The sequence below is a fragment of the Cryptomeria japonica genome, chromosome 10, assembly GCF_030272615.1.
Source record: "Cryptomeria japonica chromosome 10, Sugi_1.0, whole genome shotgun sequence".
NCBI classification, from domain to species: Eukaryota; Viridiplantae; Streptophyta; class Pinopsida; order Cupressales; family Cupressaceae; genus Cryptomeria; species Cryptomeria japonica.
Window position 1 is genome coordinate 920,475,731 of NC_081414.1, and position 19,917 is coordinate 920,495,647.

Consider the following 19,917-nt stretch of genomic DNA (forward strand, 5'->3'; position numbering starts at 1 on the left):
GGGATGGAAACAATGGAAATTGATAAGGAATGCAGCGAAATGGAGACGGATGACTCCAATGGTGAAGACAGCTGGAACGATGAGGAGCTGGGTAATGAGGAAGAAAGTGGTGATAATGAGCCTAACAATGAAAGCCCTATCCTCAGTGATTGCCCTGGTAAGGACAACAGCCATCCTATGAAGGAAGTAGATTTCAAGGATAATGAGGAAACTAATGTGAATTTCGAGAAGGAAATGAACAAAGATTCTGAGAAGGACCAAACAAAGGATAGGGTTAGTGAGGTTACTCTTAGATAACCTCAAGAAACTCACTGAGGTGAGAATGGATTATGACAAATGGACCTATGAGCTCCTAAAGAACCTAGAAAAAAAAGGGAAAAACACAGATGAGAAGAGGGAGGATGACAATAGAGATCAGATAAAATGGAAGCAGAATATGGAGGATAAGGTTAATTCGCTGGAAGAAGGGAGAGAGGCAATGAAAAATCTGATGGGCATTATCCCGAGTATCCTATCTGTTGTCACTAAAAACTTGCAGGATATTGCTAAGGTCTTTGATCACACCAGCTCTCCTAAACCAGTTGTGGAACTTGACTTGGATGAAGAGACTATCCAGACTGGTAATGGTGAAGCTACTCCGGTTGGTGGCGCTGCGAAGAGGACCAGGGCTAGTGTCAAGAAAGTTGTGGCTTCTTTTGCAAAGGATCTCCCTAATCTCAGGGATAACATCAAAGAGTTGCATGAAATTAGCAACACCCTGGCGAATGCCCTGGAAAAAATCAACTAGTTTCTCTCTTGGAGTCTAGCTGGCTTGCTGGCTTTGTGGGGCTTGTTCTGGTTTTCTTTGGTTTTCTGATGGCTTATCGATGGTCTATTCTTTTCTGTTTCTCTTTTCTTTTGTTGTTTAAGTTCTACTTGTAAAGGGTTTCAGGGACCCTTCAAAACCTACTTTTACCTTAATCAAAAACAACTAATTGGCATCTTCCACTTTGATTTAAGTTTTCAAAATAGTTATTCCAAATTATTCTAACCATTCTTATACAAGTTCTTTCGGAAATTTTATCATGCATTGGCTTCACAATATTTTCATCAATGTCTATTAGGAACTTTGGTTTTCTACGAATTATTCTAAGAGGTGTTAAGATTAGTGCATGCTATTCATTTTCATTAGGTGCATTATGTGCATTGATCACATCAAATTCAAATGGTATATCTTCTTCAATTTCATTACCATGTGCATTCACTGAATGATTTTCAAATGGTGTATGTTCATTGCATTCATTATGTGCATTCATTATATGCATTTGAATTGGTGTATATTGATCATTTTGATTTGGTGTATTCATCATATCAATTTCAATTGTTGAATGTTCATCACTTTCATTAGGTGCATTAGATGGCACACCTTCACGTAATCTCCTCATATGCTCCCTTTGTCTTTCCTCTACTACCTCTCTTTGTTCATCCATTCCTCTCTTGTTCTTTCCCATTGTCCTACACATAACGTCATGATGACAATCGACAATCAAATAGCAAAAAACAACAAATGATCATTATTTTGTTATAATCTAAAGTAACAATGATAAAATAACTTCAAAAAACCAAAATACAAGACAAATCAATCATGATCAAAGCAAAAAAACAACAAATGATCATCATTTTGTTATAATCTAAAGTAAAAATGGTAAAAAAAAATCCAATATACGAGACAAATCAATTATTCTGAAGCAAAAATGACAAAAAAAAATGAAAACCTGATTGTTACTGTCCCACAAAATCATGTACAAAAGTAGTGGGGCCTTCAAACAACTTGCAATATTGGTTTTTAGGCCATTGGGACTAAAATATATTAATATTTTCGCATAACCCGTACAGGTTATGGAAACCTAATGTGAGTGTTCACGATTTCTCATAACCCATACGGGTTATGTAGAAATAGAAGTTTTGGCCTTACTTCTATATAACCTGTAAGGTTTATGTAGAACTAGGAACCAAATAGGAAGTGGGGAGGGAGATAGAGAGAGAGAGAGAGAGAGAGAGAGGGGGGGGGGAAGAAAGAGAAGGGAGAGAGGGTGATAATAGGATTTATACAAGAGAGAGAGAGAGAGAGAGAGAGAGAGAGTAGGATAAGGAGAGGGGGAGAGATAGATGAGAGAGAGAGAGAGAGAGTAGGGGGTAGGAAGATAGGAATATAATAGGATAAGGAGAGGGGGATGGAGAGAGAGTTTGAGATAGAGAGAGAAGGGGATAAGGAGAGGGGGAGGGAGGGAGATTGGTAAAATGAGAGAGAGAGAGAGAGAGAGAGGGAGGGAGGGAGGGATATTGGGAAAAGGAGAGGGGGAGAGGGAGAGAGAGGGATATTTGAAAAAGGACAGAGAGAGAGAGAGATTAGGGGGGAGAGGAGGTAAGATATAGAATAGGAGATAGGAAGAGAGGGAGAATTTAGGATAAGGAGAGTGGTGCAGGAGCACCTAGTTTTGAGCTAGTTTTGAGTCCAACTTCTTCTTTTTGGTGTGTTTTTCATAGTTTAGTTTGGAGTGGTGAATAAGAGGCTTCTCTTAGGTATTCATATGTTTTTTTAATTCTTTGGTAGGTTGAATGTCCTTAGGACAATGTGTTTGCTCAATTTTGGCTTGTAAGCCCTTGTAAGCCTAAAATGGCATAATCTTGCATTTTGATGTAAAATGCCTTGAATATCCTTGTTTGGAACTAAGACATGTTAATGTAATGGTTTCTAGTCATCCTATATGGTTTTGAGGAGAAAACAAATCATGTAAGGCGAAAATGCACTTTTCGGCAAAAGTTGTCAAAGTTGCTTGACAACTTTTTGTAACGTTGAGCAACTTTTTGCATTGTTGAGAAAATGATTGGTTAGGAAACTGATGGAGAGTTAGTTAGAACATAAATGGAATATAAAATCCTTGAGAATGAATGTAATAAGGTCATTGAATGCATGGAGTTGATTGGAATATAATTTGAGACCATTTTTTGAAGTTTTACATTGCATTTTTCAAGAATTAGAGCAACAATCCATACTTAATGGATTGATTGCATTTTTGTACTTTTATTGTTGTTTTGTGCATGTTCTTGTAGTGCTCAAGAAGAAATTTGGCTATTTTATTTACAGGTTTGAATTGAGTTTTCAATTTTTGCAATCTCTAAGCCAGAGTAAGGGTTTGAGAGGCCCAAACATGGTTCCAGCTTGAAGTCCTTTGGGTTCTTCTCAATAACCCTTGGAACTCAAGCCATGGAACTTTGTACAGTGTATATAGCTTTTATTTTCCTTTGGAGGTCATTGAAAGGCCAATGAGCATCATTTCCTAGGCAAGCTCAGTCACAGCCCAGTTAGGAAATGAATGAGATTATGCAAGTGTTTGCAAGAATGAGTAGGGTTGGAGTTGCAAAGTGTTTGGGATGAACAAGTGATGTGTGGAAAAGTATATGTGTGAATTTGGAGGTGTGGCACCTAACCCTTGGAAAAATACCAAAATAAGCCTAAAGCCACCTAAAACAAGCATTTCTCGGGTTCCATACCTGTATGGTCAGACTGAGATTCCTCAGTTCATAAATTGGAAAGTACTTCTAAAAGGGTATCCTAATCAGCAAAGATTTTGTGTAGGTCTTTGGAGAAATTGTGAGCAAATCCACAAAAACTGGTTAGGTAGGGCTAATTGGGGCTCTAGAGCTACTAGGCTAGAAAATAGAAAAAGGAAGGAGCGATGGGGAAATGAATCAAAACCTCACTCAAAACCAGTTGATTATCCTTGAAAAACATCACAAACACCTACTACAACCTCTTCAATCATTTTTTAGGAGTTTGAGAGTGTAAGGCTGGATTTACCCTTGTGAATCTCAACCATGCTTGAGCAACCAATGAGAACATCTTGATTGGGAGCACTCTTAGAGATTTGGAGTGTCTAAATTGGTTAGTAGGCCAATTGAACAATGAATGAAGCCCACTAGGACAACACCTGACTGCCCTTAAACAAGGAATTAACTCTCTTTGAGTATACCTCCCCATCAGAGAGGGGGAGGGAGAGAGGGGGAGAGATAGAGGATATTGGGAGAGGGGGAGAGATAGAGGATATTAGGAGAGAGAGAGAGGGAGAGGGAGAGGGAGAGGGAGAGGGAGGCAGAGATGGAGAGAATATGATAAATAGAGGGAGAGGGAGAGAGAGAGTATAGGAGGGAGGGGGAGAGAGAGATATTAGAGAGAGAGAGAGAATAGGATAAGGAGAGGGGGAGAGGGAGAGGAGATTGGGAGAGAGGGAGAGGGAGGGCGGAGATGGGGAGAATATGATAAAGAGAGGGAGAGGGAGAGAGAGAGAATAGGAGGGAGGGGGATATATATATATATAGAGAGAGAGAGAGAGGGGAGGAGGGAGGGAGAGAGATGTAGATTGGGAGGGAGAGAGAGAGAGAGAGAGAAAGAGAGAGAGAGAGAGAGAGAGAGAGAGAGAGAGAAGGAGAAGGAGAAGGAGAAAAGGGTGAGAGACTCGACATAGAGAGAATTGTAGAGATGAGATAGAACTCAAGGAGGATAATTAGGGCCTAGAATAGACAGAGACGGTGATGGGGGAAGGAAGACGAGAGAGAGAGAGAGAGGAAAAGAAGAGAGACGTGCATGTATACAAACATATATATATATATATATATATATATATATATATATAACTATAGATATGCATATATACATATATAAACACATATTATATATGTATGTCTATACATATGTGTAGTAAATGCTAAGTTTACAAGCATGCATCATTATGTCTTCATAAGCCATATGGGTTTTGTGTAAAACAAAATAATAGTTTTAGTTCTACATAACTTGTATGGGTTATGGAGAACTGCGAATAGTACATTTTGTTTTTCAAAACACGTGCGGGTTTTGGCTTGGTAAGAGGGTTGGAAAATGACCCTAAGGCTTGCAAGCCCATTTTCCCCCCATTTTTGTCCCTTTACACATTTTTTCATCTTCCAACCTGATTTCTCTATTAATACTATGAGGATCCGATTAATACTGAAGGGGGGGGTGAATCAGTATGAAGACCAACTGAAACTAAAATCCCAAAAACAAACTTATATCAGTCTAAAACCATTTAACAAATATTCCAACTTCTTTAATTAGATCTAACAACCTCTTGACTAGATTTTCTTAACACATTAATCAAATCATTTATCACAACTATCAATACTTTCACCACTTAAGTAATCATATCAATTTGATCATATATCAATTTATCAACCTTATCGATCAAATCAAATACTTTCTCTAACAACTTCTTATTAGTATTGGTAACCTCTGATAAACTTTTGATAAAACAACATAATCGATGTCTCAGAAATAATGCATGAAATGAAACATAAACAAGAACATCACATGAAAAACATTCCACGCATGAACACCATAGGTTTTTGACGTGGATTCCCAAATGGGAAAAACCACGGTGGGAGTTGGTACCCACAAGTATTTTTACTGTTTTGAAGTATGCCCTACTAGGAGCTTAGCCTTGTTAGGAGCTTACAATACGCCCTGTTAGGAGTCACCCGGTTAAGGGATTTACCTAGCAGCCCACTTAGGAGCTTGATGACCTGTTAGGATCAACCTTGTGAGAGGATTTAACACTCTTTTGAGAGCTGCCATGTTAGGACCTACTCGATTAAGGGATTTAACCTGCTGCAACTATTAGGGAACAACAGTAAGAAAATAATTTGTTACGTGCACTTCTCTGCTTGCTTAATCAAATCCAGTTATGTACAATGCTCTACAACTTTCAAGTAGATCTCACACTTCACTTGGATGACTCAACACATTCTCTAAGACCACCAACACAATGAACATCAATTGTGTCAACCTAAATAGCCATCTCAACTAGGTCGGCCACCAAACCCTAAATTACATCTTGAATTATAATACAAATTATAAGAGATCATCTTAGATCAATCATACAGATCATAACATCAAATTACAATGCAATATCAACCGTTGTTTGATCGTAACTCATCACAAAAATCTGATCTGTACCAAAGTCAAACCTTTAGCTCATTTCACTAAGCACTTTGCACATTCCCAAGAAATTCCTTCATCATTCGCACCCAAACAACATTTAAATCATTCATGTGGGTTGTGTCATGTTACCACCTTCATGTAGACTCGTCTTCGATCACGGCCATAACAAATTAATTATCGGTTTGATGATTTCTTCACCAGTCCTTAAACCCTACTAAAACCTTAGCAAAACTTCATCAAAAATTTGAAACATGTCTTTCACTAATCATCACAATTCTGGTTCCAGTTAGATACATCTTTGCATGATACAAGTTCACTATCCAAACTTCAAATCGCCAAACATTACCAATCGCTCGATTCAAGAAAAACATCTAAGTTTTACCAGTTAAAGTCCTATTTCATAGACTTTAGTTCTCTGTCGGTAAACCCTATCTTTCGCTAAATAAAATCACTTAGATGACAAACCAAACATTAGAAAACATCATTTCACATCAATTGCCATCAATGACAACACAAATAACTGATCATATCATCTAACCATAAAATCTCAGTCTTCTATCCTCTACCGGTTCAATCATCATCCTTCAACTGCATCACCTGCATCATCTCATCTGCATCAATTATGTCAAATGTCAACATTCTCGACTTTGTCATCATCAGGTTTACAAATGATCGAGTGGGTATCTGTAAAATTACCACCATAATCTCACATGTCTTCTCATTTTTTTGACCGTATATTTTTTTCTATTTTTGGACAACATTAGCATAGTAAACTTTAATTTTCTTAACCAGTGCCTTGACAGTCCTCACAGACATATGTCTACCATTTTTTTAATAACTTTTGTTATACTTGAGCAATTTCAAAATAAATTACATATTATTGTTCTACACTAGATTCTATAAACTTTATAAAAAAGAAGTTTGCATTTTTTATTATTTTGATGCAAGTTATGCCCAGCGCACGAATAGGTACCAAATATTCAGGATGTGGTCACTTCAAAAAATCATAAAAAAAAATACTCTACAAAAAATTACAAAAGAATACACAACTTCTATATCTCACTCTTACCTATCATCCTACCAAAGGGTTTTTCAAAATACTAAATCTAACTATATATTTTGTGCAGTGCACGAAAATAGCTATGTTATGTTTTTATGAAAAAATCAGGAATAGTTTTTCATGCGTGAGAGGTTTGACCCTCTTAATCTTATCCAATTTTAAAAAACTTTAGTAGTTTAGAAACTAGATTCATATTACTACAATTATTATTCTTTTATCAACTCCTAGTTTTGAGTGCCTGACCTTCAAATATCTCTTTGAAGTTTAGGTTTACATGTTTTCAGGAAAAAGAAAAAAAAAGTGGCCACTTATACCCCCTTTTTGTTCACCATCTTGGTGCACTTACCCATATCTCTATCTAAACCCCCTCTAGTTAAGTCCCTCTCTCTCCACCTCTCTCTCCCTACCTTCTTACATCTCTCTCTCTCTTCTTGAACTTCTTTATCATTTTCTTCTTTTTGTCCCTCACCTATCTACCTCTCTCCTCTCTAGGTACAATATTATATAATTTGTTTCAATTTTGGACAAGTAGTTTAAAAGTTATTAAAAAAAATGGTACATGTTTGTCTTTGAGAACTCTAAAGACGGTTGTAACTGAAGTTCAAGATTAATATGCTAATGTTGCTCCATTTTTTTTACAAATAAATGGTTAGAAATCTCAGAAGATGGGTGAAATAATGGTGGCAATTTTACAAATACCCACTTGATAACATGTAAACCTAATGACAATGAAGTTGAGAAACCATATTGGAAGAAGAAAAAACGTAAAAAGGAGGGAAATAAGGCTCCCAAGCCTCGGCCTTTCTATCCAAGCCTAAGTACAAGGAAAAATGTGTCTAGGTTCTTTAAATTAAAAACACGACTGTGTTCTTTAAAATAAAAATGCAATTATGTTTAAAAATAAATAAAAAACATGATTGTGTTATGCTTACATTAATTTAGATAAGGAACATAGACTTAGGCGATTCCTTTAGCATTCTCTTAGTTTTTTTATCAAGATATATACATAAAATATAACATTTAAGTGTACGTTATATTCTCTCTTTGTCTTCTATCTTTCTTATACTTTAAGTTATATTTTATGTATATATTGTTAAGATGTTTGAGAGTGGTTTCGAACCACTAGGAGTCATAATACAAATTTTCGATTTGAGGAGATCTTATAATTTTTTAGACACTCAAATTTCAGTAATCAGTAGGATTCTATCATCATTCTATTGCTATCTCTCTATCTCATGCTCTTTGTCTCCCCTAAGTTCTAGACCTATCTAATTTCCTATCTCTCTCCTCCTCCCTCTCCACCTCTCTTTATCTCATTCTCGAGTTAGTGCAGGATCAAGGGGGGCCAAAAAGTGGCGATGTGAAAAAAATAGCCTTCCTCACTCGCCTAAAAACGCGAAAAATCCATGTTGAATTTTGGCTTAGCCTGGGTGTCAGTACACCTTGGCCTGGTAATTACCTATGCAAATCGGATATCCGATTTTTATTTGTAATTTTAATTTAAAAAATATATTATATGTTACATATTATATAATATATAATATATTATTATATTATATAATATATTATTATATTATATAATATATATAATATATATTATATAATATATTATTATATTATATTATATTATATTATAATAATATATTATATAATACAATATTATATTATATTATATATTATATATATAATATAATACAATATGTATTATATAATATAATAATATATTGTATAATATATTATTACATTATATATATTATACAATATGCATTATATAATATAATAATATATTATATAATATATTATTATATTATATATGTTATTTAAAAATAATTTAAGTATAGAAATCAGATATCCAATAAAATCAGATATCCGATTTTCTGAGACTTTTATATTTCGATAGTGACAGTCCCGTGAGTCATTTTTAACTCATGGACTGCGCGAATTCATCAAAACCCGATATCCTCTCCATCAGATATCCAATGTTTTGACAAAAAATTGCTAAAAAATAGATTTAGAGGTAAGAATTTTATCGTTTTGAATCATTTTCATTCATTTTTTGTATTTTTTGTTAATGTTTATTTGATTTTTCATTGAAAATATGGTTTTTTTCATGAAAACTAGGTTTTTTAAAATCAAATACCTAATTGTTTAAATTTGTTAACTAAATTTAATTGTTTACATTCAATTAGGTTAAAAATGGTTGATAACAATGAAAACACTGACCAACCACAACTTCAACAACCAAACCCTCATTTGCCAAGCCCCCCCTCAATTCAAGATTTGATTGCACAAAATTTTAATGAATTGAGGGGGATTGCAGAAGTATATCGTAGGATCCCTCGTCTAAACCCATTGTTTGATCCTCTCACGTCGATCATAAAAAGTATGGAAACCATGACTGAGGAGCACGATGCCGCCCTTTTGTGGCGAGATTCTATGAAGGAAAAATATGCAGATGGCTTGTCGTATAAGGATATCAAGGATCTTGAGATATCCAAAGCCGAAATTGCCTCATTGTTTGTCAATCCCCGTATTGGTCAGCCCATAGATCCCAAAAAACAAAATTTTCTATCAAATGGTGCACAAATGATGGGATTGTGAAAAACTTTTGGGATTGTTGGTGGATGGTTTTCGACAAACCACCCAACAACAATCTTGATATCCCCTTCTATTTCATAAAAAAATTGTATGCTGAGTTTGTTTTACACAAACAGGGGAACTACTTTGACATCCAACCTTTCCAGGGTGTAGGTTTAGGTATACCCCAAAATAGACCTGGGGCAGTCAGAGTAATCCAGGGCCCATATGTCCCCCATCCTCCTATTGATCCCCCACCTGCAGTTCAACATCCTGATATCATTTGTGAGGCAGCTTCATGGACTATATTGGCTATTCACTCTTTGAGTAGCCTTTTGGTTTCTCAGGGTGTGTCAGTAGCTTAGCCTACTCTTGATGGTAGCGGTGCATCCAGTGCCGGTGACACGTCAGCCTCGGCTCCACACATATGGGTGCCCCATAGTTGTGTCATGTGTGGGCACGTATGCTTGGGTCCAGTTGGATAGCCCATTGATCCTCCTGTGGACAGTGCAGATTATGAGGTGCATGAGATGCATGATGCACCAGATGTTATTACACAAACTGGAGCATACCCTGGGGAGTCCTCACATGCTAGAGGCGAGGAGGCACCATCATCATACATTGATAATGTATTGGTTAGATTTGTGTTTTCACAGTTCATGTTATATTTTAATTAAATATTTATAAATTAGATAATATTAAGTACTAATTTTTATTTACATGGTCTATTTAACAGTTGATGACCGAGGATGAGTTGAGACAGATTCAAGAGGGCACCTTGTCGGCCATTTCATTTGGCCTTGATAGCTTGATGGTACATATATTATTGCACCTAGTCGTTTGTATTTTATTGTACATACATGCTCATCATTTATATTGGTATTAATTAAATTGTGTAGTAACTTGCATGTATATCTTATTTTACTCTTGTAGCGCACAAGCAGCACGACTGCGGGGTAGTGTGATTTAGGATCTGGTAGTGCAGTTGGAGACAAGGGAAAGATAATTGAATGCAAATATGATTGAATGAATAGTTTAAATAACTTATAGTGATTATACATGTCTAGACATAAATTGATAGTTTCATATACTTGTGTATATATACATAGAATTTTTGGCTTCACATCCTTGATGACTACACCTAGTATACTTGAAGAAGAAGAAGAGATGCCTCGAGTGGATGTGTGTTTATTTTATTTTTTGATTAGTAGATATAATTTGTTATTATCAGTGACAATTATATGCTAACTTGTATCAATGTCATGTTTCTGAACATATGTAGGTTGTGTATGAAAATATTCAAAACATACCTCCTCTACCGAAGACATACATCAAGAGTCCTACAAAGCTAAAGAGAAAACGTGGAGATGAGGTAAACATGAAAAGTTCAATTATAGTTCATTTTTATGTTAACTTTTCGAATGTAAATTATATAATATAACTAATATTAATCGTGGTTTGTTTTTCTTGTGCAGGATCCTTTAGAGCCGAGTAGTGCGGCGAAGAGGATCGATTTTGATGATCCATCAGCAACTTAGGATGTTATAGATAGTTTTGGGATGCTTACATGTCTAGTTGGCATGTATATTTTGTATATGGACATACATTCACGTATTTAGACATACATTTTGTTTAAGTTGGCGTTTATGCCATATTTGTGTATGGACATACATTTGTAATTGTATACGGTGAAAATGGATAACAACAATAACAATGTTGGAAGACTAACTGGATTCAACCACAAAAACCCTAGCCTAAGAACAACAAAGATCCACCATAACATATGAAGATTACCTAAGACAATGCAAATGAAATGAAATCACAAAGATTATACCATCACATGTCCAATAGGGTTTGAATCTCCATTCTTCCTATCTCCATTGATCTTGCTTGATATATTTGCTCTTAGATTTTATGTGTGCACAAGAGCTCAACAAAGAACGGAATGTGGTTGCAAGTAGGATCACATATGAAAAGCGTAGCGTAGTCAAGTAGTCGGGTAGTTGGTTAGGGTTTTCTAATGAAGGAAGCATCTCCTTATATAGAAGACACTATATGAAAATGGAGGGATAAGATTGAGAGGTGTAAAAGGAGGTCGGCTATGATTAGAGGGTAGGTAGAAAAAATAATAAAATAATGAAAGGGGGTAGGTAGTGTAGGAATTAAGAGATGAATGACATGTGTCATGGGTAGAAAAGGTTAATGAATTAATTAAATAAACAAAGATTTATTTAATTAATAGAAGAAGTGGGATCAATTAAATAAATAAGATATTTATTTAATTTAAGAAAATGATAATTTAAATAAATAAATGTATTTATTTAAATGAGAAATAAGGCTAGAAGAAGATAAATGAATTAATTAAATAAATAAAGATTTATTTAATTAATAGAAGAATTAGGCTTAGATAATTAAATAAATAAATTAGACTGGACAATTTTAGGTGTCTACATTTTGCCCCTCTTTGAGACAATGCAGCTTGTCGCGTTGTTTCAAAGAAGATAATATGAACTGATACAAAGTTGCCCCAAGATGGGAATGATATGCCCCCTTGAGAGATTGGATGAAAATGTCTGAAAAGATCATAGACAATCTCTCGATAAGAAAGAAAGGCTAGAATGGACTGACCAGATGGAGTGACGGAGTCACAGGATAATGAAGACTAACTTGGGAAACGAGGGCTAGGGCTAGGGCAGTCTATAAAATAGACCACGAGGGGAAAACATCCTCATTGTCATCCACACATCCACGAGATCAGAGTGCAGAGCGAGATAGAGCAGCAACAGTCAGCAGCGATGGCATTGGTTCACAAATTTGATCGTTTTCACCGATATCAGAGGCCAGCAGATGCAGGAGAGTTGGTAAGTACCACAAAACCTCCTTGTACTTTGTTGCAATAAATGTTGCCATTAATGCATCTTAGGTAGTGCAATAAATGCACTTTTAGGAAAATGTCAAAAACATCAAGGCACGTCTGCATTGGTGCTAGGCGCGTCTATGCTCGCTAGGCGTGTTTGCGTTGGTGCCAGGCGCATCTATGTTAGGAAAAGCATCTGTACAGAATGCAGTCACGTCTGTGTCATGCAGGTGCGTCTGTGAAATTCAAGCATGTCTGTGGAAGATAGGTGCATCTGTGCAGAGCATAGGCACGTCTATGTTTTTCAAGTGCGTCTATGCAGAGCAAGCATGTCTATGCAGTCTATAAGCGTGTTTATGTCATGAAGGCGCGTTTATGTCTTCAAGGTCAAATCGGCAGGTCTGTGATGAACATACGTTGTCGATTGGATAAGCTACTGAGAGGATACACTCAAGCAGGTCCTCTAGGGAAGACTAGGATAGGTCGAGGCACTTTGTGATGAACAGTGAGCACCAAGACATAGAGAGTACTTTGTGATGAACAAGGAGTACAAATATGAGCAGTACTTTGTGATGAACAGTGAGTGCAAATGTGGGTAGCACTTTGTGATGAACAGGGAGTTCCAAACACATAGTAATTTGTGATGAACAGAGAGTACCACTAGGATAAAAAGCAACACTTTGTGATGAACAGTGAGTGTCACTAGGATAGAGTATCATATGTATGTAGACAAAAAGTAGCATTTTGTGATGAACAGTGAATGCCACTATGACTGACATGATTGATTTGATTGACTGTAGGAGTATCTACCTATGCTAGAGTCACAGGAGAGATTCCCATCGACTCAGAGGTTGCAACCTGAGTTGACAGCCGAGGACCAAACTGTGATTGAGGCTATGGGATTGAGACATATTCTGTATGTGCTTGAGTTTCAGGCGAACATGGGATTGCTGACTGCACTGACGGAGAGATGGCACTTTGAGACTTGCACGTTCCATTTGCCGATGGGTGAGATGATAGTCACCTTGGAGGATGTATACCAGATTCTACGGATACCGATCGATGGGGAGCTGATTCCATACGATCGAGAGGGAGACAGGGATGCTTGAGATGAGTGTTCCAGGACTGGAGATGAGGGCAGGACACGTGGCATGGGATACCATGACGGCGACAGGGTTGGCACTACCAACAGTGGTAGGAGGAGTGATCAATTGGTTCTTGTGTCTGGATAGAGTGACACGAGGGTTGGCTATGGGCTGGGGGAGCACATTGGAGACACTGGTGACTTAGCACACCAAATATGCCTGGGGACCGTGTGTGCTGGCACATGTATACTATGAGCTTCATCAGTTTGTGTACCATGAATCCGTGGGATTAGACTGCGGAGTCACATTACTGCAGGTGTGGGCGTATGAGCATCTGTCGGTGACACGACCTATACACTTCAGAGGCAGAGGTCACGGACGTGGTTTCATGCATTTGTATGATATGATCACCTCGCAGCCACGGATTGGCAGGTTGGAGTACTGGCATTGAGTCTTGGATGAGATCGACACGGTGATATGGAGGCCGTACCTGGGATGCGAGCAGTGGGAGGATGATGCAGTAGAGCTACCCTACACCTTCCGGAGTAGGTATCTGATTGGGCGGACGCCCTATGTACTAGAGAGGCAGCTGGTGGACAGAGTGGGTAGACAATTTGGCAGGATCTAGTGGATGCCACAGGGTTCAGGCATGTACGCACGGATAGTCAGGGATCAGGCACATTTTGGGCCGTTATTGTCATATGATCAAGCAATTACGCAACTAGTGGAGATGATGCCCTTACCCTGGGATATGTGGCTAGAGATCGAGGATGCCGGCATGGATGCAGAGTACATAGCGTATTGGGCTGAGCATCCATTCCCATGCCTGACAAATCCAGGAGAGCCGCTAGACAGAGATAGTGGTGGGGATGGTGATGATGATGGAGATGATGGAGGGACAGGCCGATGGAGGAGGTGGGGTGCAGTCGGAGAGAGGAGGGTGGCGCCACGGAGGGAGGGGGAGAGGACAGACAGGCTCGGATTGTGAGGGGTCGTGGTGGATTGCCGCTACAGGTGCCAGCAGCACAGGGTCCCAAACAGGTGCAGGGACAGGGACAGAGGTAGGTATAGGTATAGCCACCAGTATAGGCACAGGCACAGGGATAGGCACCCGTACAGAGGGAGCCACAAGAAGAGCCACAGGCAGAGGCACAGGGGGCCAAGGTGGAGGAGGATGAGCTAGTTGAGCTGAGGGAGATCTGCTAGGGACAGGCAAATGAGATCTAGGAACTGGAGAGGGAGAGGGATCGACTGAGGAGATAGCTCAGAGATACTAAGCGGAAGCAGGACCAGGCCATTCAGCGCTACACAGAGGCTGAGACAACACTAAGGGCTGGGAGGCAAGCGACAGAGGACACAAGGGCTGGATATGCCTATGTCCTGCGGGCAGGAGAGGAGATAGGCTATTGGTGAGATCTATATTATGGTGCAATGCCAGTTGATCAATGGGCCAGGAGCTTCCAGAGACCATCATGTACAGCGATGGCCACTAGAGGGAGTCAGAGGAGACAGGCGTCCAGCGGTGGGGTTATGGGTCCTCCACCACCACCAGATAGGGGGGACAGGAGGGATGATCCTGGGGCGGGTCCTTCTAGGGCTCAGATTCTGTCGAGGTCAGGTGGCTCTGAGGGAGGGAGTTCATCATAGCCGTAGAGGGCTCCCTATGTATCAGTAGTGTATCATTTTGTATTATGATGTAGACACCTATGGGTGATTGTAGCCATATGATTTTGACATCATTGTATCATGACACTTTATATATACATATATGAGATGATTCATCTTTGCGGCAGCTATATGCATGTATACCTATGTGATGAGATTTTTCATGGTGTTTGTTTCTATGTGATGGTTATGATATGGATGCAAATATGTACATGATGAAATGCCATATTTTTGTTCTTTTATGTTTTATATGTTATGCATATGCAAATGTGAATGTATGAAATGCAGATGAATATGATAATGTAGATACTATTTACATGATGAGAATGTAAAATGTGCTAACATGTGTTGTGTGCAGGATGTGATGTAATTGTGATATCTATATGTATGTATGAAATGCTTAATATGTGGTAATGTAGGTGCAACTACATGAAATGTAGATATTTTTGGTGTGTCATTATACTCAGTCATGTGATAGCGGGCTATGCGGACTCAAGAAGGATGATGGAAGTCAATCAAGAAACGGGGATGGAAGATAGAAGATATGAAAGTGAAAGAGCTTCTTGTGCGTTATCATCATTGAGCTTTATTACGGCAAGTAGGCTATGACAATCGAGGCATATGTTTGACCTAGAAAGTCATTGTAGCTATTTGCATGGACATAAGACAGTCACAAACAAGGAATCCCCCAGTTCATACTAGACTCACAGTGTCCTCATATCCTTGGACAAGTCATAGCATTACTAAGAGACAATCCATAGACAGCAAAGAAAAATAGGTGACGATACCCCATCCTCACCTTTCTAGTCAAAGACATCCTGGAGATAGAATCTCTAGTCAAAGACATCCTGGAAAAGCTAAAAGACATGTCACCAAAAAGATAAAATCAAAAGAAAACCAAGACTCGACACCAACATTCACTGTAGTCCTCAAGTTTTTAGTGTCTCTTGTCACTTGTATAAGTCTTATTTGATTGCGGTCACAATGTTTACTTTCACAAAAAGGATAGATCACATTGAACCATAATGTTGTCTGAGTCTGTTGAAAGATTTGATTTGTTGAAGTCCATTGTTGCTGATGTGTCTCATCTAAAACTGATTGAATCCATGAAACTGATACGTTATTGCGAAGAAGACGGAACTTGATTGCGGATTGGCGATGCAAGTGTTGTTTTATAGCGGATTGTGCGCGAATAAACTAAAGAAAAGTGGAAGAAATTGTACTCCTCGAAACATGTGATGTTCTCAGTTCCACACCCATCACTAGACATAGGATTTGCCTTATCCACAGATAGGAGCTGATTTATTATGAATGGAAAGGGGTGAAAATAGAGGTTTATTATGAATGGCTAACCAATCTTGGGTAGATCAATAACAAGCCATGATGGGAATGGGTACGTTTATTATGAACGAATACATTGTGAGTGTGTGCAAAGTGAAGGATGAAAGTGAATCCTAAAGGAGAGAGGAGCAATGTCTCTCTGCATGGCGTCGGTGGCCCAGTTTTCACCATGGTACTTGCCCAGGGCGCCACCGAAGTGGTTTTCACTATTGGACGAAATGTTTTCTCTTTACTTTTGTGATTTTTTTTCAATGTTTTTTGTGTCACAAGGCACCTGTTTGCCAGGTTTTCACCAAGTAACGATTTTTTGTTTTATGATTTTTTTTGTATTTTTGAAATTTTTATGATTTTTTTGTATTTTTGAAATTTTTTATTTTTTTGTATTTTTGAATTAGGATATTCCAAAGAGCTATGTGTAGAATTTGCGAAGGTGCATGTTGTTGATAGGATCCTCCAAAGGTTCGCCCTCTGTGGTTGAGAGTTGATATGCACCAGATCCATATGCTACTGTAATGATGTAAGGACCAAGCCAGTTTGGTTCGAACTTGCCCTTATTCTCTCTGTCTTGCTAATTTTGGGGGTTTTCTTTGAGAACTAAATCACCTACCTCAAATGTGTGAGGCTTAACCTTATGATTGTAGCTACAACATTCCTTGACTGAATGATATGTAGCTCGAGCGAATGTCTTCCTTGATAAGGAAACTGAGATAGAATTACTGGTGTGTGGACTATGTTTGCCCATGTGTATCACCTAAAGAAGTTTGGGCATCCTTGATAACAAAGTCCTTCAAGGAAGCTCCATTAAAGGTCCATTATGTATCGCCAAAAGGGGATGGATGTGTGGAACAAGTGGATGAGTTATGAAGGCTTATGACTGCAAAAAGAAGTGAAAGTAGGATGACATGATGGAGACTTATGATCAACAAGTATGCTTTTTGACTTGAAATTGTAGAAGTTTTTCCCCCAATTATTTTGATATTAGGGGAGATCAACTCTTGTTCTTTTTCTTTCATAGAATTTTTATCCTTGACCTTGATTTTTCCAGAGTCCAATAGCTTTTGATTTTTATTTGGACTAAAGGACTTTTCTTTATTTTTGAATTTTAGATTTTTCTTTTCAAAGCTTGATTTTTGATCCCCAATTAGTAAGGGCTTTTGTAATTCTTGTTGATCCAAGTTTGGAAGTGGGGTGGAAATAGAATGAGTGGATGATATGGTAAAGCTATGTGAGTTATCAAGAGGTTTGGCAATGTGCTCAATAGATTCTTTGTCGGAACCACTCTTAGGACTATTGATATCAAGAGTTGCTTGCACAACTAGAGGAGATTTGCATTTAGACTTAGTAGCCACAACACTAGGTGGTTCACACCCAATTCCTTGCAAATTATTTATAGATTGATCTTGTTGACTGAATACCTTAGGAGATAGTGGGATTTGATCAACATGAAAGATATACTCACCACATCCCAGGTCTTTAACATTGAATTTTTCTTTGATCTTTGCATTGTTTTGATGTAGAAGCTACCAAGGATTCTGGATCAACATATGCTGAAGATGGAATAGCTTCTCGATTGATTGGTATTGTTATTTATGATCTATGTCGCAAGTTATTGCAATATATAAATGGATTTGGGTCAACTTTGACGGTCAATTCAACTCCATTGTGTGGAAACTTGATGCATCAATGAAATGTAGATGGTACTGCGCTCATCTCATGAATCCAAGGACATCCCAAGAGTATATTGTATGTGAGATCTAGATCAAGGACTTGACAAACCACATCCTTTGTAACTGGGCCAACTCCGAGAGGTAAGGTGACTGTGCCTTTGGATGAACGCTCTTTGTCATCATATGCCTTGATGGTAATTTTGTTTGTAAAATTCACAGCTTTATCAGAATATCCCAATTGTTTAATAGTGTTCAATGTACAAATATTTAGACCTGCTCCTCCATCTAGCAGGACTCATTTTATGCGGTGTTTGTGTATGAAGGTTGTAAAGGTACGTTATGTGGCTGACTTATGGAGGCATCATCAGCTTCCGTGAATGTAAGGGAGTGTGGAATGGAAAGGTATCCCACCATGGCTTGAAACTGGTCCACGTTCAGATCAGTAGGGACAACAGTTTCTCTCAAGATTTTGTCAAGAATGGATTTATGTGCGGGGGATATGCGTAGGAGCTCAAGAATGGAGATGAGCATGGGTGTCTTCCCTAACTGTTCTACAAGGTCATACTCAGGCTTGGTTGATGAGGAAGTAGTGTTTTTAGCTGGAGCACCTTGCAAAGTGATTTTACCTCGACGGGTTGTAACATGACATTTAGAGGTAGGTTCGGAAGAAGATCCAACGCCTTTTAGAACGATCTTGGGTCTCTGGCTAGAATTCTCAAGGGTTTTGTCCTTGACGATAATGGTAGAGACATAAATGTCCATTGAAATGTGATTGATGGTTGAATCATAGTTATAAGATGCTCTGGTATAGTTGGTTTGGTTCATCTATGGCTTTAGCTTTTCCCTTGTCATGCTTTGGGAATGGTTCCTTAAACATTTCATGTTCTTGATTGGATGAGTGTCCTTCAATCTCAATGTCACCTCTATCAATGAGATCTTGTATGATGTTCTTCAGTTGATGGCAATTTCTTATCTTATGACCCTTGCTCTTATGAAATTCACAATATTCATCATCATTCCACCAATTTGGTTTCACCTTTGGCTCATATGAAGGAAAATTTGGTATTGTGATTACTTTGTTTGCCACTAGCTTCTTGAAGACTGACTCAAGTGATTCTCCCAATGGAGTATACTTCCTTCGTGATCTAGAAGTTGTTTGAGTGTTCACTTGATTGTTTGTAGAACTTGATCCTGAAAAAATGAATTTGGGTCGCACTGTATTGGCATCAACAACACCATCATTGACTGTGTTCTTGTTTTTATTCCAAAATCTTGGCTTATCTTTTCCTTTAAAGTCCTCTTTGTTTTCCTTGAATATCTTAATGACTGCTTGTTCAATTAGGACCTTCTTTGTTGCTAAGCCTTTTTCAATGACGTTCTTGAAGGTGGACAAACAAGCTTTCCTTAGATCATAGCCAATGTCTTTGTTAACATTTTGGGTGAACATCTCTACCATTTGTTTTTGTGGAATTTCACAAGAGCATCTACTAGCTAGATTTCTCCATCTTTGTAAAAATGATGCAAAAGACTCTCCCTCTTTTTTCTTGGTGTTGCACAAAGTAGTGACTGATATGTCTGTCTCTATGTTGTAGGAGAAATGTTGAATAAATGCCTCTGCTAAGTCACCCCATGACTTAATACCAGGTGGAAGT